The sequence below is a fragment of the Aegilops tauschii genome, chromosome 5, assembly GCF_002575655.3.
Source record: "Aegilops tauschii subsp. strangulata cultivar AL8/78 chromosome 5, Aet v6.0, whole genome shotgun sequence".
Lineage (NCBI taxonomy): Eukaryota > Viridiplantae > Streptophyta > Magnoliopsida > Poales > Poaceae > Aegilops > Aegilops tauschii.
In genome coordinates, this window is record NC_053039.3 from 75,296,934 (window position 1) to 75,319,500 (window position 22,567).

The window sequence follows — 22,567 nt, forward strand, 5'->3', positions numbered from 1 at the left end:
TGGACCTGGGAGTGGCAAGCATAAGGGACGAAGGCGGGGGTAACATGTCGGATGCGATCATACCAGCACTAAAGCACCGGATCCCATCAGAACTCCGTAGTTAAGCGTGCTTGGGCGAGAGTAGTACTAGGATGGGTGACCTCCTGGGAAGTCCTCGTGTTGCATTCCCTTTTTAATTATTTTTTGCGGCTCGTGACAAACATATCGCATGTGCGCGATATATATTAACCCCGTTATATTATTTTTGACATTTGCGATATGTTTTAGCTCGCTGCTCATTGGTCACGCGTCTAGAGGCGGCTTTGTGGCGCGAGGAGCGCGTTCTGAAAGGGGTAAAAAAATACGTGTTGCTGCGGTATAGAGGGAGGGGTGGAAACCGTGGTAAACTCGTCTCTGTGTTTGAGGGGGGGAGTAAGTAGTATATATAGGGCATTATCCATTATTAGGCAACGGTTGTAATGGTAGTAAGAATGACAATCATCTTTGCAGTGGACCTGGGAGTGGCAACATAAGGGACGAAGGCGGGGGTAACATGTCGGATGCGATCATACCAGCACTAAAGCACCGGATCCCATCAGAACTCCGAAGTTAAGCGTGCTTGGGCGAGAGTAGTACTAGGATGGGTGACCTCCTGGAAAATCCTCGTGTTGCATTCCCTTTCTAATTATTTTTTGCGCCTCGTGCCAAACATATCGCATGTGCGCGATATATATTAACCCCGTTATATTATTTTTGACATTTGCGATATGTTTTAGCTCGCTGCTCATTGGTCACGCGTCTAGAGGCGGATTTGTGGCGCGAGGAGCGCGTTCTGAAAGGGGTAAAAAAATACGTGTTGCTGCGGTATAGAGGGAGGGGTGGAAACCGTGGTAAACTCGTCTCCGTGTTTGAGGCGGGGGGGAGTAAGTAGTATATATAGGGCATTATCCATTATTAGGCAACGGTTGTAATGGTAGTAAGAATGACAATCATCTTTGCAGTGGACCTGGGAGTGGCAAGCATAAGGGACGAAGGCGGGGGTAACATGTCGGATGCGATCATACCAGCACTGAAGCACCGGATCCCATCAGAACTCCGTAGTTAAGCGTGCTTGGGCGAGAGTAGTACTAGGATGGGTGACCTCCTGGGAAGTCCTCGTGTTGCATTGCCTTTTTAATTATTTTTTGCGGCTCGTGACAAACATATCGCATGTGCGCGATATATATTAACCCCGTTATATTATTTTTGACATTTGCGATATGTTTTAGCTCGCTGCTCATTGGTCACGCGTCTAGAGGCGGCTTTGTGGCGCGAGGAGCGCGTTCTGAAAGGGGTAAAAAAATACGTGTTGCTGCGGTATAGAGGGAGGGGTGGAAACCGTGGTAAACTCGTCTCTGTGTTTGAGGGGGGGAGTAAGTAGTATATATAGGGCATTATCCATTATTAGGCAACGGTTGTAATGGTAGTAAGAATGACAATCATCTTTGCAGTGGACCTGGGAGTGGCAAGCATAAGGGACGAAGGCGGGGGTAACATGTCGGATGCGATCATACCAGCACTAAAGCACCGGATCCCATCAGAACTCCGAAGTTAAGCGTGCTTGGGCGAGAGTAGTACTAGGATGGGTGACCTCCTGGAAAATCCTCGTGTTGCATTCCCTTTCTAAATATTTTTTGCGCCTCGTGCCAAACATATCGCATGTGCGCGATATATATTAACCCCGTTATATTATTTTTGACATTTGCGATATGTTTTAGCTCGCTGCTCATTGGTCACGCGTCTAGAGGCGGATTTGTGGCGCGAGGAGCGCGTTCTGAAAGGGGTAAAAAAATACGTGTTGCTGCGGTATAGAGGGAGGGGTGGAAACCGTGGTAAACTCGTCTCCGTGTTTGAGGGGGGGGGGGAGTAAGTAGAATATATAGGGCATTATCCATTATTAGGCAACGGTTGTAATGGTAGTAAGAATGACAATCATCTTTGCAGTGGACCTGGGAGTGGCAAGCATAAGGGACGAAGGCGGGGGTAACATGTCGGATGCGATCATACCAGCACTAAAGCACCGGATCCCATCAGAACTCCGTAGTTAAGCGTGCTTGGGCGAGAGTAGTACTAGGATGGGTGACCTCCTGGGAAGTCCTCGTGTTGCATTGCCTTTTTAATTATTTTTTGCGCCTCGTGACAAACATATCGCATGTGCGCGATATATATTAACCCCGTTATATTATTTTTGACATTTGCGATATGTTTTAGCTCGCTGCTCATTGGTCACGCGCCTAGAGGCGGCTTTGTGGCGCGAGGAGCGCGTTCTGAAAGGGGTAAAAAAATACGTGTTGCTGCGGTATAGAGGGAGGGGTGGAAACCGTGGTAAACTCGTCTCTGTGTTTGAGGGGGGGAGTAAGTAGTATATATAGGGCATTATCCATTATTAGGCAACGGTTGTAATGGTAGTAAGAATGACAATCATCTTTGCAGTGGACCTGGGAGTGGCAAGCATAAGGGACGAAGGCGGGGGTAACATGTCGGATGCGATCATACCAGCACTAAAGCACCGGATCCCATCAGAACTCCGAAGTTAAGCGTGCTTGGGCGAGAGTAGTACTAGGATGGGTGACCTCCTGGAAAATCCTCGTGTTGCATTCCCTTTCTAAATATTTTTTGCGCCTCGTGCCAAACATATCGCATGTGCGCGATATATATTAACCCCGTTATATTATTTTTGACATTTGCGATATGTTTTAGCTCGCTGCTCATTGGTCACGCGTCTAGAGGCGGATTTGTGGCGCGAGGAGCGCGTTCTGAAAGGGGTAAAAAAATACGTGTTGCTGCGGTATAGAGGGAGGGGTGGAAACCGTGGTAAACTCGTCTCCGTGTTTGAGGGGGGGGGGAGTAAGTAGAATATATAGGGCATTATCCATTATTAGGCAACGGTTGTAATGGTAGTAAGAATGACAATCATCTTTGCAGTGGACCTGGGAGTGGCAAGCATAAGGGACGAAGGCGGGGGTAACATGTCGGATGCGATCATACCAGCACTAAAGCACCGGATCCCATCAGAACTCCGTAGTTAAGCGTGCTTGGGCGAGAGTAGTACTAGGATGGGTGACCTCCTGGGAAGTCCTCGTGTTGCATTGCCTTTTTAATTATTTTTTGCGCCTCGTGACAAACATATCGCATGTGCGCGATATATATTAACCCCGTTATATTATTTTTGACATTTGCGATATGTTTTAGCTCGCTGCTCATTGGTCACGCGTCTAGAGGCGGATTTGTGGCGCGAGGAGCGCGTTCTGAAAGGGGTAAAAAAATACGTGTTGCTGCGGTATAGAGGTAGGGGTGGAAACCGTGGTAAACTCGTCTCCGTGTTTGAGGCGAGGGGGAGTAAGTAGTATATATAGGGCATTATCCATTATTAGGCAACGGTTGTAATGGTAGTAAGAATGACAATCATCTTTGCAGTGGACCTGGGAGTGGCAAGCATAAGGGACGAAGGCGGGGGTAACATGTCGGATGCGATCATACCAGCACTAAAGCACCGGATCCCATCAGAACTCCGTAGTTAAGCGTGCTTGGGCGAGAGTAGTACTAGGATGGGTGACCTCCTGGGAAGTCCTCGTGTTGCATTCCCTTTTTAATTATTTTTTGCGGCTCGTGACAAACATATCGCATGTGCGCGATATATATTAACCCCGTTATATTATTTTTGACATTTGCGATATGTTTTAGCTCGCTGCTCATTGGTCACGCGTCTAGAGGCGGCTTTGTGGCGCGAGGAGCGCGTTCTGAAAGGGGTAAAAAAATACGTGTTGCTGCGGTATAGAGGGAGGGGTGGAAACCGTGGTAAACTCGTCTCTGTGTTTGAGGGGGGGAGTAAGTAGTATATATAGGGCATTATCCATTATTAGGCAACGGTTGTAATGGTAGTAAGAATGACAATCATCTTTGCAGTGGACCTGGGAGTGGCAACATAAGGGACGAAGGCGGGGGTAACATGTCGGATGCGATCATACCAGCACTAAAGCACCGGATCCCATCAGAACTCCGAAGTTAAGCGTGCTTGGGCGAGAGTAGTACTAGGATGGGTGACCTCCTGGAAAATCCTCGTGTTGCATTCCCTTTCTAATTATTTTTTGCGCCTCGTGCCAAACATATCGCATGTGCGCGATATATATTAACCCCGTTATATTATTTTTGACATTTGCGATATGTTTTAGCTCGCTGCTCATTGGTCACGCGTCTAGAGGCGGATTTGTGGCGCGAGGAGCGCGTTCTGAAAGGGGTAAAAAAATACGTGTTGCTGCGGTATAGAGGGAGGGGTGGAAACCGTGGTAAACTCGTCTCCGTGTTTGAGGCGGGGGGGAGTAAGTAGTATATATAGGGCATTATCCATTATTAGGCAACGGTTGTAATGGTAGTAAGAATGACAATCATCTTTGCAGTGGACCTGGGAGTGGCAAGCATAAGGGACGAAGGCGGGGGTAACATGTCGGATGCGATCATACCAGCACTGAAGCACCGGATCCCATCAGAACTCCGTAGTTAAGCGTGCTTGGGCGAGAGTAGTACTAGGATGGGTGACCTCCTGGGAAGTCCTCGTGTTGCATTGCCTTTTTAATTATTTTTTGCGGCTCGTGACAAACATATCGCATGTGCGCGATATATATTAACCCCGTTATATTATTTTTGACATTTGCGATATGTTTTAGCTCGCTGCTCATTGGTCACGCGTCTAGAGGCGGCTTTGTGGCGCGAGGAGCGCGTTCTGAAAGGGGTAAAAAAATACGTGTTGCTGCGGTATAGAGGGAGGGGTGGAAACCGTGGTAAACTCGTCTCTGTGTTTGAGGGGGGGAGTAAGTAGTATATATAGGGCATTATCCATTATTAGGCAACGGTTGTAATGGTAGTAAGAATGACAATCATCTTTGCAGTGGACCTGGGAGTGGCAAGCATAAGGGACGAAGGCGGGGGTAACATGTCGGATGCGATCATACCAGCACTAAAGCACCGGATCCCATCAGAACTCCGAAGTTAAGCGTGCTTGGGCGAGAGTAGTACTAGGATGGGTGACCTCCTGGAAAATCCTCGTGTTGCATTCCCTTTCTAAATATTTTTTGCGCCTCGTGCCAAACATATCGCATGTGCGCGATATATATTAACCCCGTTATATTATTTTTGACATTTGCGATATGTTTTAGCTCGCTGCTCATTGGTCACGCGTCTAGAGGCGGATTTGTGGCGCGAGGAGCGCGTTCTGAAAGGGGTAAAAAAATACGTGTTGCTGCGGTATAGAGGGAGGGGTGGAAACCGTGGTAAACTCGTCTCCGTGTTTGAGGGGGGGGGGAGTAAGTAGAATATATAGGGCATTATCCATTATTAGGCAACGGTTGTAATGGTAGTAAGAATGACAATCATCTTTGCAGTGGACCTGGGAGTGGCAAGCATAAGGGACGAAGGCGGGGGTAACATGTCGGATGCGATCATACCAGCACTAAAGCACCGGATCCCATCAGAACTCCGTAGTTAAGCGTGCTTGGGCGAGAGTAGTACTAGGATGGGTGACCTCCTGGGAAGTCCTCGTGTTGCATTGCCTTTTTAATTATTTTTTGCGCCTCGTGACAAACATATCGCATGTGCGCGATATATATTAACCCCGTTATATTATTTTTGACATTTGCGATATGTTTTAGCTCGCTGCTCATTGGTCACGCGCCTAGAGGCGGCTTTGTGGCGCGAGGAGCGCGTTCTGAAAGGGGTAAAAAAATACGTGTTGCTGCGGTATAGAGGGAGGGGTGGAAACCGTGGTAAACTCGTCTCTGTGTTTGAGGGGGGGAGTAAGTAGTATATATAGGGCATTATCCATTATTAGGCAACGGTTGTAATGGTAGTAAGAATGACAATCATCTTTGCAGTGGACCTGGGAGTGGCAAGCATAAGGGACGAAGGCGGGGGTAACATGTCGGATGCGATCATACCAGCACTAAAGCACCGGATCCCATCAGAACTCCGAAGTTAAGCGTGCTTGGGCGAGAGTAGTACTAGGATGGGTGACCTCCTGGAAAATCCTCGTGTTGCATTCCCTTTCTAAATATTTTTTGCGCCTCGTGCCAAACATATCGCATGTGCGCGATATATATTAACCCCGTTATATTATTTTTGACATTTGCGATATGTTTTAGCTCGCTGCTCATTGGTCACGCGTCTAGAGGCGGATTTGTGGCGCGAGGAGCGCGTTCTGAAAGGGGTAAAAAAATACGTGTTGCTGCGGTATAGAGGGAGGGGTGGAAACCGTGGTAAACTCGTCTCCGTGTTTGAGGGGGGGGGGAGTAAGTAGAATATATAGGGCATTATCCATTATTAGGCAACGGTTGTAATGGTAGTAAGAATGACAATCATCTTTGCAGTGGACCTGGGAGTGGCAAGCATAAGGGACGAAGGCGGGGGTAACATGTCGGATGCGATCATACCAGCACTAAAGCACCGGATCCCATCAGAACTCCGTAGTTAAGCGTGCTTGGGCGAGAGTAGTACTAGGATGGGTGACCTCCTGGGAAGTCCTCGTGTTGCATTCCCTTTTTAATTATTTTTTGCGCCTCGTGACAAACATATCGCATGTGCGCGATATATATTAACCCCGTTATATTATTTTTGACATTTGCGATATGTTTTAGCTCGCTGCTCATTGGTCACGCGCCTAGAGGCGGCTTTGTGGCGCGAGGAGCGCGTTCTGAAAGGGTTAAAAAAATACGTGTTGCTGCGGTATAGAGGGAGGGGTGGAAACCGTGGTAAACTCGTCTCCGTGTTTGAGGGGGGGAGTAAGTAGTATATATAGGGCATTATCCATTATTAGGCAACGGTTGTAATGGTAGTAAGAATGACAATCATCTTTGCAGTGGACGTGGGAGTGGCAAGCATAAGGGACGAAGGCGGGGGTAACATGTCGGATGTGATCATACCAGGACTAAATGACCGGATCCCATCAGAACTCCGAAGTTAAGCGTGCTTGGGCGAGAGTAGTACTAGGATGGGTGACCTCCTGGGAAGTCCTTGTGTTGCATTCCATTTTTAATTATTTTTTGTGCCTCGTGACAAACATATCGCATGTGCGCGATATATATTAATCCCGTTATATTATTTTTAACATTTGCGATATGTTTTAGCTCGCTACTCATTGGTCACGCGTCTAGAGGCGGTTTTGTAGCGTGAGGAGCGCGTTCTGAAAGGGGTAAAAAAATACTTGTTGCTGCGGTATAGAGGGAGGGGTGGAAACCGTGGTAAACTCGTCTCCGTGTTTGAGGGGGGGGAGTAACTAGTATATATAGGGCATTATCCATTATTAGGCAACGGTTGTAATGGTAGTAAGAATGACAATCATCTTTGCAGTGGACCTGGGAGTGGCAAGCATAAGGGACGAAGGCGGGGGTAACATGTCGGATGCGATCATACCATCCCTAAAGCACCGGATCCCATAAGAACTCCGAAGTTAAGCGTGCTTGGGCGAGAGTAGTACTAGGATGGGTGACCTCCTGGGAAGTCCTCGTGTTGCATTCCCTTTTTAATTATTTTTTGCGCCTCGTGACAAACATATCGCATGTGCGCGATATATATTAACCCCGTTATATTATTTTTGACATTTGCGATATGTTTTAGCTCGCTGCTCATTGGTCACGCGTCTAGAGGCGGCTTTGTGGCGCGAGGAGCGCGTTCTGAAAGGGGTAAAAAAATACGTGTTGCTGCGGTATAGAGGGAGGGGTGGAAACCGTGGTAAACTCGTCTCCGTGTTTGAGGGGGGGAGTAAGTAGTATATATAGGGCATTATCCATTATTAGGCAACGGTTGTAATGGTAGTAAGAATGACAATCATCTTTGCAGTGGACGTGGGAGTGGCAAGCATAAGGGACGAAGGCGGGGGTAACATGTCGGATGTGATCATACCAGGACTAAATGACCGTATCCCATCAGAACTCCGAAGTTAAGCGTGCTTGGGCGAGAGTAGTACTAGGATGGGTGACCTCCTGGGAAGTCCTTGTGTTGCATTCCATTTTTAATTATTTTTTGCGCCTCGTGACAAACATATCGCATGTGCGCGATATATATTAACCCCGTTATATTATTTTTGACATTTGCGATATGTTTTAGCTCGCTGCTCATTGGTCACGCGTCTAGAGGCGGCTTTGTGGCGTGAGGAGCGCGTTCTGAAAGGGGTAAAAAATACTTGTTGCTGCGGTATAGAGGGAGGGGTGGAAACCGTGGTAAACTCGTCTCCGTGTTTGAGGGGGGGGGTGGATTAAGTAGTATATATAGGGCATTATCCATTATTAGGCAACGGTTGTAATGGTAGTAAGAATGACAATCATCTTTGCAGTGGACCTGGGAGTGGCAAGCATAAGGGACGAAGGCGGGGGTAACATGTGGGATGCGATCATAGCAGCACTAAAGCACCGGATCCCAACAGAACTCCGAAGTTAAGCGTGCTTGGGCGAGAGTAGTACTAGGATGGGTGACCTCGTGGGAAGTCCTCGTGTTGCATTCCCTTTTTAATTATTTTTTGCGCCTCGTGACAAACATATCGCATGTGCGCGATATATATTAAACCCGTTATATTGTTTTTGACATTTGCGATATGTTTTAGCTCGCTGCTCATTGGTCACGCGTCTAGAGGCGGCTTTGTGGCGCGAGGAGCGCGTTCTGAAAGGGGTAAAAAAATACGTGTTGCTGCGGTATAGAGGGAGGGGTGGAAACCGTGGTAAACTCGTCTCCGTGTTTGAGGGGGGGAGTAAGTAGTATATATAGGGCATTATTCATTATTAGGCAACGGTTGTAATGGTAGTAAGAATGACAATCATCTTTGCAGTGGACCTGGGAGTGGCAAACATAAGGGACGAAGGCGGGGGTAACATGTCGGATGCGATCATACCAGCACTAAAGCACCGGATCCCATCAAAACTCCGAAGTTAAGCGTGCTTGGGCGAGAGTAGTACTAGGATGGGTGACCTCCTGGGAAGTCCTCGTGTTGCATTCCATTTTTAATTATTTTTTGTGCCTCGTGACAAACATATCGCATGTGCGCGATATATATTAATCCCGTTATATTATTTTTAACATTTGCGATATGTTTTAGCTCGCTACTCATTGGTCACGCGTCTAGAGGCGGTTTTGTAGCGTGAGGAGCGCGTTCTGAAAGGGGTAAAAAAATACTTGTTGCTGCGGTATAGAGGGAGGGGTGGAAACCGTGGTAAACTCGTCTCCGTGTTTGAGGGGGGGGGAGTAACTAGTATATATAGGGCATTATCCATTATTAGGCAACGGTTGTAATGGTAGTAAGAATGACAATCATCTTTGCAGTGGACCTGGGAGTGGCAAGCATAAGGGACGAAGGCGGGGGTAACATGTCGGATGCGATCATACCATCCCTAAAGCACCGGATCCCATAAGAACTCCGAAGTTAAGCGTGCTTGGGCGAGAGTAGTACTAGGATGGGTGACCTCCTGGGAAGTCCTCGTGTTGCATTCCCTTTTTAATTATTTTTTGCGCCTCGTGACAAACATATCGCATGTGCGCGATATATATTAACCCCGTTATATTATTTTTGACATTTGCGATATGTTTTAGCTCGCTGCTCATTGGTCACGCGTCTAGAGGCGGCTTTGTGGCGCGAGGAGCGCGTTCTGAAAGGGGTAAAAAAATACGTGTTGCTGCGGTGTCGAGGGAGGGGTGGAAACCGTGGTAAACTCGTCTCCGTGTTTGAGGGGGGGAGTAAATAGTATATATAGGGCATTATCCATTATTGGGCAACGGTTGTAATGGTAGTAAGAATGACAATCATCTTTGCAGTGGACCTGGGAGTGGCAAGTATAAGGGACGAAGGCGGGGGTAACATGTCGGATGCGATCATACCAGCACTAAAGCACCGGATCCCATCAGAACTCCGAAGTTAAGCGTGCTTGGGCGAGAGTAGTATTTGGATGGGTGACCTCTTGGGAAGTCCTCGTGTTGCATTCCGTTTTTAATTATTTTTTGTGGGATGCGATCATAGCAGCACTAAAGCACCGGATCCCAACAGAACTCCGAAGTTAAGCGTGCTTGGGTGAGAGTAGTACTAGGATGGGTGACCTCGTGGGAAGTCCTCGTGTTGCATTCCCTTTTTAATTATTTTTTGCGCCTCGTGACAAACATATCGCATGTGCGCGATATATATTAAACCCGTTATATTGTTTTTGACATTTGCGATATGTTTTAGCTCGCTGCTCATTGGTCACGCGTCTAGAGGCGGCTTTGTGGCGCGAGGAGCGCGTTCTGAAAGGGGTAAAAAAATACGTGTTGCTGCGGTATAGTGGGAGGGGTGGAAACCGTGGTAAACTCGTCTCCGTGTTTGAGGGGGGGAGTAAGTAGTATATATAGGGCATTATTCATTATTAGGCAACGGTTGTAATGGTAGTAAGAATGACAATCATCTTTGCAGTGGACCTGGGAGTGGCAAACATAAGGGACGAAGGCGGGGGTAACATGTCGGATGCGATCATACCAGCACTAAAGCACCGGATCCCATCAAAACTCCGAAGTTAAGCGTGCTTGGGCGAGAGTAGTACTAGGATGGGTGACCTCCTGGGAAGTCCTCGTGTTGCATTCCATTTTTAATTATTTTTTGTGCCTCGTGACAAACATATCGCATGTGCGCGATATATATTAATCCCGTTATATTATTTTTAACATTTGCGATATGTTTTAGCTCGCTACTCATTGGTCACGCGTCTAGAGGCGGTTTTGTAGCGTGAGGAGCGCGTTCTGAAAGGGGTAAAAAAATACTTGTTGCTGCGGTATAGAGGGAGGGGTGGAAACCGTGGTAAACTCGTCTCCGTGTTTGAGGGGGGGGGGAGTAACTAGTATATATAGGGCATTATCCATTATTAGGCAACGGTTGTAATGGTAGTAAGAATGACAATCATCTTTGCAGTGGACCTGGGAGTGGCAAGCATAAGGGACGAAGGCGGGGGTAACATGTCGGATGCGATCATACCATCCCTAAAGCACCGGATCCCATAAGAACTCCGAAGTTAAGCGTGCTTGGGCGAGAGTAGTACTAGGATGGGTGACCTCCTGGGAAGTCCTCGTGTTGCATTCCCTTTTTAATTATTTTTTGCGCCTCGTGACAAACATATCGCATGTGCGCGATATATATTAACCCCGTTATATTATTTTTGACATTTGCGATATGTTTTAGCTCGCTGCTCATTGGTCACGCGTCTAGAGGCGGCTTTGTGGCGCGAGGAGCGCGTTCTGAAAGGGGTAAAAAAATACGTGTTGCTGCGGTGTCGAGGGAGGGGTGGAAACCGTGGTAAACTCGTCTCCGTGTTTGAGGGGGGGAGTAAATAGTATATATAGGGCATTATCCATTATTGGGCAACGGTTGTAATGGTAGTAAGAATGACAATCATCTTTGCAGTGGACCTGGGAGTGGCAAGTATAAGGGACGAAGGCGGGGGTAACATGTCGGATGCGATCATACCAGCACTAAAGCACCGGATCCCATCAGAACTCCGAAGTTAAGCGTGCTTGGGCGAGAGTAGTATTTGGATGGGTGACCTCTTGGGAAGTCCTCGTGTTGCATTCCGTTTTTAATTATTTTTTGTGCCTCGTGACAAACATATCGCATGTGCGCGATATATATTAATCCCGTTATATTATTTTTGACATTTGCGATATGTTTTAGCTCGCTACTCATTGGTCACGCATCTAGAGGCGGTTTTGTGGCGTGAGGAGCGCGTTCTGAAAGGGGTAAAAAAATACTTGTTGCTGCGGTATAGAGGGAGGGGTGGAAACCGTGGTAAACTCGTCTCCGTGTTTGAGGGGGGGGGGAGTAAGTAGTATATATAGGGCATTATCCATTATTAGGCAACGGTTGTAATGGTAGTAAGAATGACAATCATCTTTGCAGTGGACCTGGGAGTGGCAAGCATAAGGGACGAAGGCGGGGGTAACATATCGGATGCGAACGTACCATCCCTAAAGCACCGGATCCCATAAGAACTCTGAAGTTAAGCGTGCTTGGGCGAGAGTAGTACTAGGATGGGTGACCTTCTGGAAAGTCCTCGTGTTGCATTCCCTTTTTAATTATTTTTTGCGCCTCGTGACAAACATATCGCATGTGCGCGATATATATTAACCCCGTTATATTATTTTTGACATTTGCGATATGTTTTAGCTCGCTGCTCATTGATCACGCGTCTAGAGGCGGCTTTGTGGCGCGAGGAGCGCGTTCTGAAATGGGTAAAAAAATACGTGTTGCTGCGGTATAGAGGGAGGGGTGGAAACCGTGGTAAACTCGTCTCCGTGTTTGAGCGGGGGGGGGAGTAAATAGTATATATAGGGCATTATCCATTATTAGGCAACGGTTGCAATGGTAGTAAGAATGACAATCATCTTTGCAGTGGACCTGGGAGTGCCAAGCATAAGGGAAGAAGGCGGGGGTAACATGTCGGATGCGATCATACCAGCACTAAAGCACCGGATCCCATCAGAACTCCGAAGTTAAGAGTGCTTGGGCGAGAGTACTACTAGGATGGGTGACCTACTGGGAAGTCCTCGTGTTGCATTCCCTTTTTAAATATTTTTTGCGGCTCGTGACAAACATATCGCATGTGCGCGATATATATTATCCCCGTTATATTATTTTTGACATTTGCGATATGTTTTAGCTCGCTGCTCATTGGTCACGCGTCTAGAGGCGGCTTTGTTGCGCGAGGAGCGCGTTCTGAAAGGGGTAAAAAAATACGTGTTGCTGCGGTATAGAGGGAGGGGTGGAAACCGTGGTAAACTCGTCTCCGTGTTTGAGGGGGGGGGGAGTAAGTAGTATATATAGGGCATTATCCATTATTAGGCAACGATTGTAATGGTAGTAAGAATGACAATCATCTTTGCAGTGGACCTGGGAGTGGCAAGCATAAGGGACGAAGGCGGGGGTAACATGTCGGATGCGATCATACCAGCACTAAAGCACCGGATCCCATCAGAACTCCGAAGTTAAGCGTGCTTGGGCGAGAGTAGTACTAGGATGGGTGACCTCCTGGGAAGTCCTCGTGTTGCATTCCCTTTTTAATTATTTTTTGGGCCTCGTGACAAACATATCGCATGTGCGCGATATATATTAACCCCGTTATATTATTTTTGACATTTGCGATATGTTTTAGCTCGCTGCTCATTGGTCACGCGTCTAGAGGCGGCTTTGTGGCGCGAGGAGCGCGTTCTGAAAGGGGTAAAAATACGTGTTGCTCCGGTATAGAGGGAGGGGTGGAAACCGTGGTAAACTCGTCTCCGTGTTTGAGGGGGGGAGTAAGTAGTATATATAGGGCATTATCCATTATTAGGCAACGGTTGTAATGGTAGTAAGAATGACAATCATCTTTGCAGTGGACCTGGGAGTGGCAAGCATAAGGCACGAAGGCGGGGATAACATGTCGGATGCGATCATACCAGCACTAAAGCATCGGATCCCATCAGAACTTCGAAGTTAAGCGTGCCTGGGCGAGAGTAGTACTAGGATGGGTGACCTCCTCGGAAGTCCTCGTGTTGCATTCCCTTTTTAATTATTTTTTGCGCCTCTTGACAAACATATCGCATGTGCGCGATATATATTAACCCCGTTTTATTATTTTTGACATTTGCGATATGTTTTAGCTCGCTGCTCATTGGTCACGCGTCTAGAGGCGGCTTTGTGGCGCAAGGAGCGCGTTCTGAAAGGGGTAAAAAAATACGTGTTGCTGCGGTATAGAGGGAGGGGTGGAAACCGTGGTAAACTCGTCTCCGTGTTTGAGGGGGGGGGGAGTAAGTAGTATATATAGGGCATTATCCATTATTAGGCAACGGTTGTAATGGTAGTAAGAATGACAATCATCTTTGCAGTGGACCTGGGAGTGGAAAGCATAAGGGATGAAGGCGGGGGTAACATGTGGGATGCGATCATAGCAGCACTAAAGCACCGGATCCCATCAGAACTCCGAAGTTAAGCGTGCTTGGGCGAGAGTAGTACTAGGATGGGTGACCTCTTGGGAAGTCCTCGTGTTGCATTCCCTTTTTAAATTTTTTTTGTCCTCGTGACAAACATATCGCATGTGCGCGATATATATTAACCTCGTTATATTATTTTTGACATTTGCGATATGTTTTAGCTTGCTGCTCATTGGTCACGCGTCTAGAGGCGGCTTTGTGGCGCGAGGAGCGCGTTCTGAAAGGGGTAAAAAATACGTGTTGCTGCGGTATAGAGGGAGGGGTGGAAACCGTGGTAAACTCGTCTCCGTGTTTGAGGGGGGGGAGTAAGTAGTATATATAGGGCATTATCCATTATTAGGCAACGGTTGTAATGGTAGTAAGAATGACAATCATCTTTGCAGTGGACCTGGGAGTGGCAAGCATAAGGGACGAAGGCGGGGGTAACATGTGGTATGCGATCATACCAGCACTAAAGCACCGGATCCCATCAGAACTCTGAAGTTAAGCGTGCTTGGGCGAGAGTAGTACTAGGATGGGTGACCTCCTGGGAAGTCCTCGTGTTGCATTCCCTTTTTAATTATTTTTTGCGCCTCGTGACAAACATATCGCATGTGCGCGATATATATTAACCCCGTTATATTATTTTTGACATTTGCGATATGTTTTAGCTCGCTGCTCATTGGTCACGCGTCTAGAGGCGGCTTTGTGGCACGAGGAGCGCGTTCTGAAAGGGGTAAAAAAATACGTGTTGCTGCGGTATAGAGGGAGGGGTGGAAACCGTGGTAAACTCGTCTCCGTGTTTGAGGCGGGGGGGAGTAAGTAGTATATGTAGGGCATTATCCATTATTAGGCAACGGTTGTAATGGTAGTAAGAATGACAATCATCTTTGCAGTGGACCTGGGAGTGGCAAGCATAAGGGACGAAGGCGGGGGGTAACATGTCGGATGCGATCATACCAGCACTAAAGCACCGGATCCCATCAGAACTCCGAAGTTAAGCGTGCTTGGGCGAGAGTAGTACTAGGATGGGTGACCTCCTGGAAAATCCTCGTGGTGCATTCCCTTTCTAATTATTTTTTGCGCCTCGTGCCAAACATATCGCATGTGCGCGATATATATTAACCCCGTTATATTATTTTTGACATTTGCGATATGTTTTAGCTCGCTGCTCATTGGTCACGCGTCTAGAGGCGGATTTGTGGCGCGAGGAGCGCGTTCTGAAAGGGGTAAAAAAATACGTGTTGCTGCGGTATAGAGGGAGGGGTGGAAACCGTGGTAAACTCGTCTCCGTGTTTGAGGCGGGGGGGAGTAAGTAGTATATATAGGGCATTATCCATTATTAGGCAACGGTTGTAATGGTAGTAAGAATGACAATCATCTTTGCAGTGGACCTGGGAGTGGCAAGCATAAGGGACGAAGGCGGGGTTAACATGTCGGATGCGATCATACCAGCACTGAAGCACCGGATCCCATCAGAACTCCGTAGTTAAGCGTGCTTGGGCGAGAGTAGTACTAGGATGGGTGACCTCCTGGGAAGTCCTCGTGTTGCATTCCCTTTTTAATTATTTTTTGCGCCTCGTGACAAACATATCGCATGTGCGCGATATATATTAACCCCGTTATATTATTTTTGACATTTGCGATATGTTTTAGCTCGCTGCTCATTGGTCACGCGTCTAGAGGCGGCTTTGTGGCGCGAGGAGCGCGTTCTGAAAGGGGTAAAAAAATACGTGTTGCTGCGGTATAGAGGGAGGGGTGGAAACCGTGGTAAACTCGTCTCTGTGTTTGAGGGGGGGAGTAAGTAGTATATATAGGGCATTATCCATTATTAGGCAACGGTTGTAATGATAGTAAGAATGACAATCATCTTTGCAGTGGACCTGGGAGTGGCAAGCATAAGGGACGAAGGCGGGGGTAACATGTCGGATGCGATCATACCAGCACTAAAGCACTGGATCCCATCAGAACTCCGAAGTTAAGCGTGCTTGGGCGAGAGTAGTACTAGGATGGGTGACCTCCTGGAAAATCCTCGTGTTGCATTCCCTTTCTAATTATTTTTTGCGCCTCGTGCCAAACATATCGCATGTGCGCGATATATATTAACCCCGTTATATTATTTTTGACATTTGCGATATGTTTTAGCTCGCTGCTCATTGGTCACGCGTCTAGAGGCGGATTTGTGGCGCGAGGAGCGCGTTCTGAAAGGGGTAAAAAAATACGTGTTGCTGCGGTATAGAGGGAGGGGTGGAAACCGTGGTAATCTCGTCTCCGTGTTTGAGGGGGGGGAGTAAGTAGAATATATAGGGCATTATCCATTATTAGGCAACGGTTGTAATGGTAGTAAGAATGACAATCATCTTTGCAGTGGACCTGGGAGTGGCAAGCATAAGGGACGAAGGCGGGGGTAACATGTCGGATGCGATCATACCAGCACTAAAGCACCGGATCCCATCAGAACTCCGTAGTTAAGCGTGCTTGGGCGAGAGTAGTACTAGGATGGGTGACCTCCTGGGAAGTCCTCGTGTTGCATTCCCTTTTTAATTATTTTTTGCGCCTCGTGACAAACATATCGCATGTGCGCGATATATATTAACCCCGTTATATTATTTTTGACATTTGCGATATGTTTTAGCTCGCTGCTCATTGGTCACGCGCCTAGAGGCGGCTTTGTGGCGCGAGGAGCGCGTTCTGAAAGGGGTAAAAAAATACGTGTTGCTGCGGTATAGAGGGAGGGGTGGAAACCGTGGTAAACTCGTCTCTGTGTTTGAGGGGGGGAGTAAGTAGTATATATAGGGCATTATCCATTATTAGGCAACGGTTGTAATGGTAGTAAGAATGACAATCATCTTTGCAGTGGACCTGGGAGTGGCAAGCATAAGGGACGAAGGCGGGGGTAACATGTCGGATGCGATCATACCAGCACTAAAGCACCGGATCCCATCAAAACTCTGTAGTTAAGCGTGCTTGGGCGAGAGTAGTACTAGGATGGGTGACCTCCTGGGAAGTCCTCGTGTTGCATTCCCTTTTTAATTATTTTTTGCGGCTCGTGACAAACATATCGCATGTGCGCGATATATATTAACCCCGTTATATTATTTTTGACATTTGCGATATGTTTTAGCTCGCTGCTCATTGGTCACGCGTCTAGAGGCGGTTTTGTGGCGTGAGGAGCGCGTTCTGAAAGGGGTAAAAAAATACTTGTTGCTGCGGTATAGAGGGAGGGGTGGAAACCGTGGTAAACTCGTCTCCGTGTTTGAGGGGGGGGGGAGTAAGTAGTATATATAGGGCATTATCCATTATTAGGCAACGGTTGTAATGGTAGTAAGAATGACAATCATCTTTGCAGTGGACGTGGGAGTGGCAAGCATAAGGGACGAAGGCGGGGGTAACATGTCGGATGCGATCATACCAGGACTAAATGACCGGATCCCATCAGAACTCCGAAGTTAAGCGTGCTTGGGCGAGAGTAGTACTAGGATGGGTGACCTCCTGGGAAGTCCTCGTGTTGCATTCCCTTTTTAATTATTTTTTGCGCCTCGTGACAAACATATCGCATGTGCGCGATATATATTAACCCCGTTATATTATTTTTGACATTTGCGATATGTTTTAGCTCGCTGCTCATTGGTCACGCGTCTAGAGGCGGCTTTGTGGCGCGAGGAGCACGTTCTGAAAGGGGTAAAAAAATACGTGTTGCTGCGGTATAGAGGGAGGGGTGGAAACCGTGGTAAACTCGTCTCCGTGTTTGAGGGGGGGGGGTGGATTAAGTAGTATATATAGGGCATTATCCATTATTAGGCAACGGTTGTAATGGTAGTAAGAATGACAATCATCTTTGCAGTGGACCTGGGAGTGGCAAGCATAAGGGACGAAGGCGGGGGTAACATGTGGGATGCGATCATAGCAGCACTAAAGCACCGGATCCCAACAGAACTCCGAAGTTAAGCGTGCTTGGGTGAGAGTAGTACTAGGATGGGTGACCTCGTGGGAAGTCCTCGTGTTGCATTCCCTTTTTAATTATTTTTTGCGCCTCGTGACAAACATATCGCATGTGCGCGATATATATTAAACCCGTTATATTGTTTTTGACATTTGCGATATGTTTTAGCTCGCTGCTCATTGGTCACGCGTCTAGAGGCGGCTTTGTGGCGCGAGGAGCGCGTTCTGAAAGGGGTAAAAAAATACGTGTTGCTGCGGTATAGAGGGAGGGGTGGAAACCGTGGTAAACTCGTCTCCGTGTTTGAGGGGGGGAGTAAGTAGTATATATAGGGCATTATTCATTATTAGGCAACGGTTGTAATGGTAGTAAGAATGACAATCATCTTTGCAGTGGACCTGGGAGTGGCAAACATAAGGGACGAAGGCGGGGGTCACATGTCGGATGCGATCATACCAGCACTAAAGCACCGGATCCCATCAAAACTCCGAAGTTAAGCGTGCTTGGGCGAGAGTAGTACTAGGATGGGTGACCTCCTGGGAAGTCCTCGTGTTGCATTCCATTTTTAATTATTTTTTGTGCCTCGTGACAAACATATCGCATGTGCGCGATATATATTAATCCCGTTATATTATTTTTAACATTTGCGATATGTTTTAGCTCGCTACTCATTGGTCACGCGTCTAGAGGCGGTTTTGTGGCGTGAGGAGCGCGTTCTGAAAGGGGTAAAAAAATACTTGTTGCTGCGGTATAGAGGGAGGGGTGGAAACCGTGGTAAACTCGTCTCCGTGTTTGAGGGGGGGGGGAGTAACTAGTATATATAGGGCATTATCCATTATTAGGCAACGGTTGTAATGGTAGTAAGAATGACAATCATCTTTGCAGTGGACCTGGGAGTGGCAAGCCTAAGGGACGAAGGCGGGGGTAACATATCGGATGCGATCATACCATCCCTAAAGCACCGGATCCCATAAGAACTCCGAAGTTAAGCGTGCTTCGGCGAGAGTAGTACTAGGATAGGTGACCTCCTGGGAAGTCCTCGTGTTGCATTCCCTTTTTAATTATTTTTTGCGCCTCGTGACAAACATATCGCATGTGCGCGATATATATTAACCCCGTTATATTATTTTTGACATTTGCGATATGTTTTAGCTCGCTGCTCATTGGTCACGCGTCTAGAGGCGGCTTTGTGGCGCGAGGAGCGCGTTCTGAAAGGGGTAAAAAAATACGTGTTGCTGCGGTGTCGAGGGAGGGGTGGAAACCGTGGTAAACTCGTCTCCGTGTTTGAGGGGGGGAGTAAATAGTATATATAGGGCATTATCCATTATTGGGCAACGGTTGTAATGGTAGTAAGAATGACAATCATCTTTGCAGTGGACCTGGGAGTGGCAAGTATAAGGGACGAAGGCGGGGGTAACATGTCGGATGCGATCATACCAGCACTAAAGCACCGGATCCCATCAGAACTCCGAAGTTAAGCGTGCTTGGGCGAGAGTAGTACTAGGATGGGTGACCTCCTGGAAAATCCTCGTGTTGCATTCCCTTTCTAATTATTTTTTGCGCCTCGTGCCAAACATATCGCATGTGCGCGATATATATTAACCCCGTTATATTATTTTTGACATTTGCGATATGTTTTAGCTCGCTGCTCATTGGTCACGCGTCTAGAGGCGGATTTGTGGCGCGAGGAGCGCGTTCTGAAAGGGGTAAAAAAATACGTGTTGCTGCGGTATAGAGGGAGGGGTGGAAACCGTGGTAAACTCGTCTCCGTGTTTGAGGGGGGGGGGAGTAAGTAGAATATATAGGGCATTATCCATTATTAGGCAACGGTTGTAATGGTAGTAAGAATGACAATCATCTTTGCAGTGGACCTGGGAGTGGCAAGCATAAGGGACGAAGGCGGGGGTAACATGTCGGATGCGATCATACCAGCACTAAAGCACCGGATCCCATCAGAACTCCGTAGTTAAGCGTGCTTGGGCGAGAGTAGTACTAGGATGGGTGACCTCCTGGGAAGTCCTCGTGTTGCATTCCCTTTTTAATTATTTTTTGCGCCTCGTGACAAACATATCGCATGTGCGCGATATATATTAACCCCGTTATATTATTTTTGACATTTGCGATATGTTTTAGCTCGCTGCTCATTGGTCACGCGCCTAGAAGCGGCTTTGTGGCGCGAGGAGCGCGTTCTGAAAGGGGTAAAAAAATACGTGTTGCTGCGGTATAGAGGGAGGGGTGGAAACCGTGGTAAACTCGTCTCCGTGTTTGAGGGGGGGAGTAAGTAGTATATATAGGGCATTATCCATTATTAGGCAACGGTTGTAATGGTAGTAAGAATGACAATCATCTTTGCAGTGGACCTGGGAGTGGCAAGCATAAGGGACGAAGGCGGGGGTAACATGTCGGATGCGATCATACCAGCACTAAAGCACCGGATCCCATCAAAACTCCGTAGTTAAGCGTGCTTGGGCGAGAGTAGTACTAGGATGGGTGACCTCCTGGGAAGTCCTCGTGTTGCATTCCCTTTTTAATTATTTTTTGCGGCTCGTGACAAACATATCGCATGTGCGCGATATATATTAACCCCGTTATATTATTTTTGACATTTGCGATATGTTTTAGCTCGCTGCTCATTGGTCACGCGTCTAGAGGCGGTTTTGTGGCGTGAGGAGCGCGTTCTGAAAGGGGTAAAAAAATACTTGTTGCTGCGGTATAGAGGGAGGGGTGGAAACCGTGGTAAACTCGTCTCCGTGTTTGAGGGGGGGGGGGAGTAAGTAGTATATATAGGGCATTATCCATTATTAGGCAACGGTTGTAATGGTAGTAAGAATGACAATCATCTTTGCAGTGGACGTGGGAGTGGCAAGCATAAGGGACGAAGGCAGGGGGTAACATGTCGGATGCGATCATACCAGGACTAAATGACCGGATCCCATCAGAACTTCGAAGTTAAGCGTGCTTGGGCGAGAGTAGTACTAGGATGGGTGACCTCCTGGGAAGTCCTCGTGTTGCATTCCCTTTTTAATTATTTTTTGTCCTCGTGACAAACATATCACATGTGCGCGATATATATTAACCCCGTTATATTATTTTTGACATTTGCGATATGTTTTAGCTCGCTGCTCATTGGTCACGCGTCTAGAGGCGGCTTTGTGGCGCGAGGAGCACGTTCTGAAAGGGGTAAAAAAATACGTGTTGCTGCGGTATAGAGGGAGGGGTGGAAACCGTGGTAAACTCGTCTCCGTGTTTGAGGGGGGGGGTGGATTAAGTAGTATATATAGGGCATTATCCATTATTAGGCAACGGTTGTAATGGTAGTAAGAATGACAATCATCTTTGCAGTGGACCTGGGAGTGGCAAGCATAAGGGACGAAGGCGGGGGTAACATGTGGGATGCGATCATAGCAGCACTAAAGCACCGGATCCCAACAGAACTCCGAAGTTAAGCGTGCTTGGGTGAGAGTAGTACTAGGATGGGTGACCTCGTGGGAAGTCCTCGTGTTGCATTCCCTTTTTAATTATTTTTTGCGCCTCGTGACAAACATATCGCATGTGCGCGATATATATTAAACCCGTTATATTGTTTTTGACATTTGCGATATGTTTTAGCTCGCTGCTCATTGGTCACGCGTCTAGAGGCGGCTTTGTGGCGCGAGGAGCGCGTTCTGAAAGGGGTAAAAAAATACGTGTTGCTGCGGTATAGAGGGAGGGGTGGAAACCGTGGTAAACTCGTCTCCGTGTTTGAGGGGGGGAGTAAGTAGTATATATAGGGCATTATTCATTATTAGGCAACGGTTGTAATGGTAGTAAGAATGGCAATCATCTTTGCAGTGGACCTGGGAGTGGCAAACATAAGGGACGAAGGCGGGGGTAACATGTCGGATGCGATCATACCAGCACTAAAGCACCGGATCCCATCAAAACTCCGAAGTTAAGCGTGCTTGGGCGAGAGTAGTACTAGGATGGGTGACCTCGTGGGAAGTCCTCGTGTTGCATTCCATTTTTAATTATTTTTTGTGCCTCATGACAAACATATCGCATGTGCGCGATATATATTAATCCCGTTATATTATTTTTAACATTTGCGATATGTTTTAGCTCGCTACTCATTGGTCACGCGTCTAGAGGCGGTTTTGTGGCGTGAGGAGCGCGTTCTGAAAGGGGTAAAAAAATACTTGTTGCTGCGGTATAGAGGGAGGGGTGGAAACCGTGGTAAACTCGTCTCCGTGTTTGAGCGGGGGGGGGGGAGTAAATAGTATATATAGGGCATTATCCATTATTAGGCAACGGTTGCAATGGTAGTAAGAATGACAATCATCTTTGCAGTGGACCTGGGAGTGCCAAGCATAAGGGAAGAAGGCGGGGGGTAACATGTCGGATGCGATCATACCAGCACTAAAGCACCGGATCCCATCAGAACTCCGAAGTTAAGAGTGCTTGGGCGAGAGTACTACTAGGATGGGTGACCTACTGGGAAGTCCTCGTGTTGCATTCCCTTTTTAAATATTTTTTGCCGCTCGTGACAAACATATCGCATGTGCGCGATATATATTATCCCCGTTATATTATTTTTGACATTTGCGATATGTTTTAGCTCGCTGCTCATTGGTCACGCGTCTAGAGGCGGCTTTGTTGCGCGAGGAGCGCGTTCTGAAAGGGGTAAAAAAATAC

General features: G+C 47.4%; 47 non-coding genes across 47 annotated transcripts; all 47 read left to right on the forward strand.

The window, feature by feature from the left end:
- Positions 1 to 49: 49 nt before the first annotated feature.
- Positions 50 to 168, forward strand: LOC141024598 (5S ribosomal RNA). The gene has a single exon (XR_012186154.1). It is a non-coding gene; the product is annotated as a 5S ribosomal RNA (ribosomal RNA).
- A 369-nt stretch (positions 169 to 537) lies between these two features.
- Positions 538 to 656, forward strand: LOC141025166 (5S ribosomal RNA). The gene has a single exon (XR_012186664.1). It is a non-coding gene; the product is annotated as a 5S ribosomal RNA (ribosomal RNA).
- Positions 657 to 1,029: 373 nt separating this feature from the next.
- LOC141023544 (5S ribosomal RNA) lies at positions 1,030 to 1,148 on the forward strand. Its single transcript, XR_012185144.1, has one exon. It is a non-coding gene; the product is annotated as a 5S ribosomal RNA (ribosomal RNA).
- Positions 1,149 to 1,518: 370 nt separating this feature from the next.
- LOC141025167 (5S ribosomal RNA) lies at positions 1,519 to 1,637 on the forward strand. The gene has a single exon (XR_012186665.1). It is a non-coding gene; the product is annotated as a 5S ribosomal RNA (ribosomal RNA).
- Positions 1,638 to 2,011: 374 nt separating this feature from the next.
- Positions 2,012 to 2,130, forward strand: LOC141023541 (5S ribosomal RNA). Its single transcript, XR_012185141.1, has one exon. It is a non-coding gene; the product is annotated as a 5S ribosomal RNA (ribosomal RNA).
- A 370-nt stretch (positions 2,131 to 2,500) lies between these two features.
- Positions 2,501 to 2,619, forward strand: LOC141025168 (5S ribosomal RNA). The gene has a single exon (XR_012186666.1). It is a non-coding gene; the product is annotated as a 5S ribosomal RNA (ribosomal RNA).
- Positions 2,620 to 2,992: 373 nt separating this feature from the next.
- Positions 2,993 to 3,111, forward strand: LOC141023542 (5S ribosomal RNA). Its single transcript, XR_012185142.1, has one exon. It is a non-coding gene; the product is annotated as a 5S ribosomal RNA (ribosomal RNA).
- A 373-nt stretch (positions 3,112 to 3,484) lies between these two features.
- LOC141024609 (5S ribosomal RNA) lies at positions 3,485 to 3,603 on the forward strand. Its single transcript, XR_012186155.1, has one exon. It is a non-coding gene; the product is annotated as a 5S ribosomal RNA (ribosomal RNA).
- A 369-nt stretch (positions 3,604 to 3,972) lies between these two features.
- On the forward strand, positions 3,973 to 4,091 carry LOC141025170 (5S ribosomal RNA). The gene has a single exon (XR_012186668.1). It is a non-coding gene; the product is annotated as a 5S ribosomal RNA (ribosomal RNA).
- Positions 4,092 to 4,464: 373 nt separating this feature from the next.
- Positions 4,465 to 4,583, forward strand: LOC141023545 (5S ribosomal RNA). Its single transcript, XR_012185145.1, has one exon. It is a non-coding gene; the product is annotated as a 5S ribosomal RNA (ribosomal RNA).
- Positions 4,584 to 4,953: 370 nt separating this feature from the next.
- On the forward strand, positions 4,954 to 5,072 carry LOC141025171 (5S ribosomal RNA). Its single transcript, XR_012186669.1, has one exon. It is a non-coding gene; the product is annotated as a 5S ribosomal RNA (ribosomal RNA).
- A 373-nt stretch (positions 5,073 to 5,445) lies between these two features.
- LOC141023543 (5S ribosomal RNA) lies at positions 5,446 to 5,564 on the forward strand. Its single transcript, XR_012185143.1, has one exon. It is a non-coding gene; the product is annotated as a 5S ribosomal RNA (ribosomal RNA).
- Positions 5,565 to 5,934: 370 nt separating this feature from the next.
- Positions 5,935 to 6,053, forward strand: LOC141025172 (5S ribosomal RNA). Its single transcript, XR_012186670.1, has one exon. It is a non-coding gene; the product is annotated as a 5S ribosomal RNA (ribosomal RNA).
- A 373-nt stretch (positions 6,054 to 6,426) lies between these two features.
- LOC141024621 (5S ribosomal RNA) lies at positions 6,427 to 6,545 on the forward strand. Its single transcript, XR_012186157.1, has one exon. It is a non-coding gene; the product is annotated as a 5S ribosomal RNA (ribosomal RNA).
- Positions 6,546 to 6,915: 370 nt separating this feature from the next.
- LOC141024308 (5S ribosomal RNA) lies at positions 6,916 to 7,034 on the forward strand. The gene has a single exon (XR_012185905.1). It is a non-coding gene; the product is annotated as a 5S ribosomal RNA (ribosomal RNA).
- Positions 7,035 to 7,405: 371 nt separating this feature from the next.
- LOC141024156 (5S ribosomal RNA) lies at positions 7,406 to 7,524 on the forward strand. The gene has a single exon (XR_012185753.1). It is a non-coding gene; the product is annotated as a 5S ribosomal RNA (ribosomal RNA).
- A 370-nt stretch (positions 7,525 to 7,894) lies between these two features.
- Positions 7,895 to 8,013, forward strand: LOC141024506 (5S ribosomal RNA). The gene has a single exon (XR_012186104.1). It is a non-coding gene; the product is annotated as a 5S ribosomal RNA (ribosomal RNA).
- Positions 8,014 to 8,387: 374 nt separating this feature from the next.
- On the forward strand, positions 8,388 to 8,506 carry LOC141023948 (5S ribosomal RNA). The gene has a single exon (XR_012185546.1). It is a non-coding gene; the product is annotated as a 5S ribosomal RNA (ribosomal RNA).
- Positions 8,507 to 8,876: 370 nt separating this feature from the next.
- Positions 8,877 to 8,995, forward strand: LOC141025248 (5S ribosomal RNA). Its single transcript, XR_012186746.1, has one exon. It is a non-coding gene; the product is annotated as a 5S ribosomal RNA (ribosomal RNA).
- Positions 8,996 to 9,367: 372 nt separating this feature from the next.
- Positions 9,368 to 9,486, forward strand: LOC141024157 (5S ribosomal RNA). Its single transcript, XR_012185754.1, has one exon. It is a non-coding gene; the product is annotated as a 5S ribosomal RNA (ribosomal RNA).
- Positions 9,487 to 9,856: 370 nt separating this feature from the next.
- LOC141025193 (5S ribosomal RNA) lies at positions 9,857 to 9,975 on the forward strand. The gene has a single exon (XR_012186691.1). It is a non-coding gene; the product is annotated as a 5S ribosomal RNA (ribosomal RNA).
- A 20-nt stretch (positions 9,976 to 9,995) lies between these two features.
- On the forward strand, positions 9,996 to 10,114 carry LOC141024233 (5S ribosomal RNA). Its single transcript, XR_012185831.1, has one exon. It is a non-coding gene; the product is annotated as a 5S ribosomal RNA (ribosomal RNA).
- A 370-nt stretch (positions 10,115 to 10,484) lies between these two features.
- Positions 10,485 to 10,603, forward strand: LOC141025249 (5S ribosomal RNA). Its single transcript, XR_012186747.1, has one exon. It is a non-coding gene; the product is annotated as a 5S ribosomal RNA (ribosomal RNA).
- Positions 10,604 to 10,976: 373 nt separating this feature from the next.
- On the forward strand, positions 10,977 to 11,095 carry LOC141024158 (5S ribosomal RNA). The gene has a single exon (XR_012185755.1). It is a non-coding gene; the product is annotated as a 5S ribosomal RNA (ribosomal RNA).
- Positions 11,096 to 11,465: 370 nt separating this feature from the next.
- Positions 11,466 to 11,584, forward strand: LOC141025194 (5S ribosomal RNA). The gene has a single exon (XR_012186692.1). It is a non-coding gene; the product is annotated as a 5S ribosomal RNA (ribosomal RNA).
- A 373-nt stretch (positions 11,585 to 11,957) lies between these two features.
- Positions 11,958 to 12,076, forward strand: LOC141024549 (5S ribosomal RNA). Its single transcript, XR_012186147.1, has one exon. It is a non-coding gene; the product is annotated as a 5S ribosomal RNA (ribosomal RNA).
- Positions 12,077 to 12,450: 374 nt separating this feature from the next.
- LOC141023578 (5S ribosomal RNA) lies at positions 12,451 to 12,569 on the forward strand. The gene has a single exon (XR_012185178.1). It is a non-coding gene; the product is annotated as a 5S ribosomal RNA (ribosomal RNA).
- A 373-nt stretch (positions 12,570 to 12,942) lies between these two features.
- LOC141023657 (5S ribosomal RNA) lies at positions 12,943 to 13,061 on the forward strand. Its single transcript, XR_012185257.1, has one exon. It is a non-coding gene; the product is annotated as a 5S ribosomal RNA (ribosomal RNA).
- Positions 13,062 to 13,429: 368 nt separating this feature from the next.
- On the forward strand, positions 13,430 to 13,548 carry LOC141024082 (5S ribosomal RNA). The gene has a single exon (XR_012185680.1). It is a non-coding gene; the product is annotated as a 5S ribosomal RNA (ribosomal RNA).
- A 373-nt stretch (positions 13,549 to 13,921) lies between these two features.
- LOC141023583 (5S ribosomal RNA) lies at positions 13,922 to 14,040 on the forward strand. The gene has a single exon (XR_012185183.1). It is a non-coding gene; the product is annotated as a 5S ribosomal RNA (ribosomal RNA).
- Positions 14,041 to 14,409: 369 nt separating this feature from the next.
- On the forward strand, positions 14,410 to 14,528 carry LOC141025066 (5S ribosomal RNA). Its single transcript, XR_012186563.1, has one exon. It is a non-coding gene; the product is annotated as a 5S ribosomal RNA (ribosomal RNA).
- Positions 14,529 to 14,902: 374 nt separating this feature from the next.
- Positions 14,903 to 15,021, forward strand: LOC141023738 (5S ribosomal RNA). The gene has a single exon (XR_012185336.1). It is a non-coding gene; the product is annotated as a 5S ribosomal RNA (ribosomal RNA).
- Positions 15,022 to 15,394: 373 nt separating this feature from the next.
- Positions 15,395 to 15,513, forward strand: LOC141024666 (5S ribosomal RNA). The gene has a single exon (XR_012186163.1). It is a non-coding gene; the product is annotated as a 5S ribosomal RNA (ribosomal RNA).
- A 370-nt stretch (positions 15,514 to 15,883) lies between these two features.
- LOC141023626 (5S ribosomal RNA) lies at positions 15,884 to 16,002 on the forward strand. Its single transcript, XR_012185226.1, has one exon. It is a non-coding gene; the product is annotated as a 5S ribosomal RNA (ribosomal RNA).
- A 371-nt stretch (positions 16,003 to 16,373) lies between these two features.
- On the forward strand, positions 16,374 to 16,492 carry LOC141024632 (5S ribosomal RNA). The gene has a single exon (XR_012186159.1). It is a non-coding gene; the product is annotated as a 5S ribosomal RNA (ribosomal RNA).
- Positions 16,493 to 16,862: 370 nt separating this feature from the next.
- On the forward strand, positions 16,863 to 16,981 carry LOC141023951 (5S ribosomal RNA). Its single transcript, XR_012185549.1, has one exon. It is a non-coding gene; the product is annotated as a 5S ribosomal RNA (ribosomal RNA).
- Positions 16,982 to 17,354: 373 nt separating this feature from the next.
- On the forward strand, positions 17,355 to 17,473 carry LOC141024131 (5S ribosomal RNA). The gene has a single exon (XR_012185728.1). It is a non-coding gene; the product is annotated as a 5S ribosomal RNA (ribosomal RNA).
- Positions 17,474 to 17,849: 376 nt separating this feature from the next.
- Positions 17,850 to 17,968, forward strand: LOC141024234 (5S ribosomal RNA). The gene has a single exon (XR_012185832.1). It is a non-coding gene; the product is annotated as a 5S ribosomal RNA (ribosomal RNA).
- Positions 17,969 to 18,338: 370 nt separating this feature from the next.
- Positions 18,339 to 18,457, forward strand: LOC141025250 (5S ribosomal RNA). The gene has a single exon (XR_012186748.1). It is a non-coding gene; the product is annotated as a 5S ribosomal RNA (ribosomal RNA).
- A 373-nt stretch (positions 18,458 to 18,830) lies between these two features.
- Positions 18,831 to 18,949, forward strand: LOC141024518 (5S ribosomal RNA). Its single transcript, XR_012186116.1, has one exon. It is a non-coding gene; the product is annotated as a 5S ribosomal RNA (ribosomal RNA).
- Positions 18,950 to 19,319: 370 nt separating this feature from the next.
- On the forward strand, positions 19,320 to 19,438 carry LOC141025173 (5S ribosomal RNA). Its single transcript, XR_012186671.1, has one exon. It is a non-coding gene; the product is annotated as a 5S ribosomal RNA (ribosomal RNA).
- A 373-nt stretch (positions 19,439 to 19,811) lies between these two features.
- On the forward strand, positions 19,812 to 19,930 carry LOC141024643 (5S ribosomal RNA). Its single transcript, XR_012186160.1, has one exon. It is a non-coding gene; the product is annotated as a 5S ribosomal RNA (ribosomal RNA).
- Positions 19,931 to 20,300: 370 nt separating this feature from the next.
- On the forward strand, positions 20,301 to 20,419 carry LOC141023676 (5S ribosomal RNA). Its single transcript, XR_012185275.1, has one exon. It is a non-coding gene; the product is annotated as a 5S ribosomal RNA (ribosomal RNA).
- Positions 20,420 to 20,794: 375 nt separating this feature from the next.
- LOC141024311 (5S ribosomal RNA) lies at positions 20,795 to 20,913 on the forward strand. Its single transcript, XR_012185908.1, has one exon. It is a non-coding gene; the product is annotated as a 5S ribosomal RNA (ribosomal RNA).
- Positions 20,914 to 21,287: 374 nt separating this feature from the next.
- On the forward strand, positions 21,288 to 21,406 carry LOC141024235 (5S ribosomal RNA). The gene has a single exon (XR_012185833.1). It is a non-coding gene; the product is annotated as a 5S ribosomal RNA (ribosomal RNA).
- Positions 21,407 to 21,776: 370 nt separating this feature from the next.
- Positions 21,777 to 21,895, forward strand: LOC141023548 (5S ribosomal RNA). Its single transcript, XR_012185148.1, has one exon. It is a non-coding gene; the product is annotated as a 5S ribosomal RNA (ribosomal RNA).
- A 377-nt stretch (positions 21,896 to 22,272) lies between these two features.
- On the forward strand, positions 22,273 to 22,391 carry LOC141023579 (5S ribosomal RNA). Its single transcript, XR_012185179.1, has one exon. It is a non-coding gene; the product is annotated as a 5S ribosomal RNA (ribosomal RNA).
- Positions 22,392 to 22,567: the final 176 nt, after the last annotated feature.